This window comes from Bombus pyrosoma, unplaced genomic scaffold (genome assembly GCF_014825855.1).
Source record: "Bombus pyrosoma isolate SC7728 unplaced genomic scaffold, ASM1482585v1 HiC_scaffold_4710, whole genome shotgun sequence".
Classification (NCBI taxonomy): Eukaryota; Metazoa; Arthropoda; class Insecta; order Hymenoptera; family Apidae; genus Bombus; species Bombus pyrosoma.
In genome coordinates, this window is record NW_025219969.1 from 217,334 (window position 1) to 220,497 (window position 3,164).

The 3,164-nt window shown below is 33.5% G+C and overlaps 2 protein-coding genes across 15 annotated transcripts in view; one reads left to right on the forward strand and one right to left on the reverse strand.

Annotated features, from left to right (window-relative positions):
- Window positions 1-3,164, reverse strand: part of LOC122577441 — a 266,783-nt gene that overhangs the window by 160,920 nt on the left and 102,699 nt on the right. Inside the window, exons 2-5 of one of the 6 annotated variants that reach the window (XR_006320292.1) lie at window positions 2,566-2,693; window positions 2,314-2,401; window positions 1,818-1,907; window positions 1,496-1,736 (exon numbers count right to left, since the gene is read on the reverse strand). The exons of 3 other annotated variants lie outside the window; for them this stretch is intronic. The gene's annotated coding sequence lies outside the window, so the exon portion shown is untranslated. Of the gene's footprint in view, window positions 1-1,495; window positions 1,737-1,817; window positions 2,038-2,313; window positions 2,694-3,164 lie in introns of all 6 variants that reach the window. 2 more of the 6 variants (XR_006320291.1, XR_006320290.1) reach the window with 2 other exon arrangements.
- Window positions 1-3,164, forward strand: part of LOC122577433 — a gene marked incomplete at its 5' end in the record, with an annotated part of 702,209 nt that overhangs the window by 70,413 nt on the left and 628,632 nt on the right.

Sequence of the window (3,164 nt, forward strand, 5' to 3'; positions counted from 1 at the left end):
AATCTGGAAATGGAAACTAAAATTGTCAGACTTCGAATTCGATATCCAATACAAGGAAGGCAGAGCGAATGCGAATGCTGATGCATTGTCTAGAAACCCCCCGGAGGTTTGCCTACCAATTAGGAAAAGAGAGGAAGATTCACCAATTCATTACCCTATTCCCAAAAGATTCGAATTAGATACGTCAACCGAAGACTCTTCCATATTCGAAGCCAAACCAAACAGTTTACCTCTTCCGTCCAACGATCCAAGAAAGCAAAGGAAAACTTTTGTTAGAAAACATTTTACCATAGAAGAAACCCCCGTGAAATATTTCGAAAATTTAATGATGGAAAGAGCAAGGTTGCATCGAGATTTAGGAAAACTAGTAATATCCTTACCCGTAAAAGAAAATCGAAACATCCCAATAACAACAGAAAATTTATTGAATTCACTAAGTTCTTTGCTGGATGTGGTAAACGAGAAGCAATTAAAATCCTTCGGCATCAGTAAAGGAAATCTAGAAGAATTACCATGGCGATACATAATCAGGAAATTGGAAGAAGTATTTTTAACAAACACCATACACATCACCATCTGTACCGGAGAAGTAACCATTCCACCAGTGGAAAACCGAAACAATATAATACAAGAAAAACACGAATCATCGGTAGCAGGACATAAAGAGTAACAAAAACTTACCAGAGAATACGACAACGTTACTATTGGGAAAACATGAAGAAAGAAATCCAAGAGTACGTAAGAACCTGTAAAGAATGTCAACTGAAAAAGTTAACTAGAATTAAAACGAAACAACCAATGGTACTTACTGACACACCGGGGAGAGCATTTGATAAAATCAGTATGGATATTGTCGGCCCATTACCAAAGACACAAAGGGAAAACGAATATATATTGACGATTCAAGATTTATTAACGAAGTACTCTCTCGGGATTCCGATTAAGGGAACCTCTTCGGCCGAAATAGCAGACGTTTTTATTAAGCAATTCATTTGTCGATGCGGGTCACCAAGAGCAATCTTGACCGATCAAGGGGAGAATTTTACATCTTCACTAATAAAAAAGGTAGCTAAGAAATTTCGAATAAAAAGATACACCACTACGGCATATCACCCACAAAGCAATGGCTCTATAGAAAGGTCACACCACATATTGAAAGAATACCTCAAGTTATATATTGAAAATTCAAAAAATTGGGACGAATGGGTGGAACTAGCCATGTTTTCTTATAATACCTCCGTACACGAAGGAACAAAATTCTCCCCACACGTGCTGATCTTTGGGCACTTAGCCAGAGAACCAACCGGTGAAATAACGATTGAAGAAAACATGGAACTAACATACGCAGAATACCTTAGAGATCTGTTCGATAAAGTCAACACTGTACAACAAATGGCAAGAGAAAATTTGATAAAATCCAAATTAAAATCAAAAGAATACTACGATAAACGAATCAACCCGCAAAATTTCAAAATAGGAGATCTAGCATACTTACTAAAAGAACCTAACAAAGAGAAGCTCTCCGATTAATATTCCAGTCCGCATAAAGTATTAGGAATTTTGCAAAATCAAAACGTTAAGATCGAAGTGAAAGGGGTCCCGCGAACAGTGCATTTGAACAAATTAAAACTAGCGCATAACCGAAATAGATTATAGCCAGAACAATGCTATGAGGCGATGAAGAACGATGGTATGTGGTATAATACTGCTTGTTGAATATTGTGGATAATTGGAATCTAAAAGAAAAAAAAAGAAAAAGTTTTATGTGTATTCTAACTATTACTCAAGCTATTAAAGGCAAGAAAGGTGACAGTTACCTTGCAAGCACTTAATCATCGCAGAAGGAAGTGTATGTACAAATACAAGTTATGCGGCTATATTCGTAGAACATGATGTATGACGACCAGCTGAAACAAATGGATAGATTAACCTCAATTGTCCTAATACAAAATATAATGCTATTAAATATTATAATAATATTGTAATAGAACCAAGGAAGTGCAATATTGCTTGTCAAATAGCACAGATAGTGGAAACCTAAAAAGGAAAAGAAATTACTATGTGTACACCTTAACCACTGTTTAAATATAAAACGTGTTAATCCAATAAAATAATTAAAGCAGTGAAAGTGGAAAATCAGTCAGCTGAAATGGATAGATAGACTAACTTCAATTGCCTTGAGATATATATATATATAGAAGAAAATAATATTATTAAAAATCTATTATAATATTACTATTAAACTAAAAGAAGCAAGAATAACAGTCAATAATTGATGCCCGACAACAATTATTACAAGATAACGAGACTCACAGTTGCCCAATGGAAAATTTTTGAGACCACTCCATTCACGGGTACAAAAACACCAAAGGTAATAAATACTGAGGTAAACCATCATAACCTAAAAAGGGGAGAATGTTGTAAAGAAATTGATAAAAGTAAAGAAGTTCATTACTCACATTAAAGGGGTGTACGCAGAAGCCAATACAGTTATAAAATTAAAATTTACTACCAAATTCAAGTGAATACTTACGGAATACGGCGTTTTCTTTTATGCATACTTACAGTTTTGGGATAAGTAAAGGTAGTTATAATAAGCATTGACAATGTAACGAAGAATTAGATGATACCAACACGCGCCGTGTAACCATTCCAAGCGAACGACTCAGAGTTGAGAAATAAAATTGTAGAAACTATAAACAATAATGACTTCTTACCAACAATGTACATATTAGTTCCAAAATTATATGTAAAACTGACAAGCACAAGCACAAGGCAACGACAACTTCATAAGAAAGAAACAAAAAATAGCTAATAGTTTAGAAAGAAGTTAAAATTTGATTAAGGAAAGTCAACCGAGTGTTAACAACAAACCTAATTAAAATAAAAGATTGTTATATTATACTAAGCTATTATAGTATTATCATATTAAGTTTGTATAAACAGATTAAGTTATGTTACATGCAGAAATAAGCTAGAAATTATTTAAGGTAAATTAATCGAGTATTAATGACAAATATTTAGAATAAACGATTATTATATTGTATAAGGTTATGTTATGCAGTAATAACGAGCGATAATACACTTTGCGTATATTAAATAATATCAACTAAGGAAACACTCTATAAATATAATCACTTGAGACGAAGCACTGAGACAACACT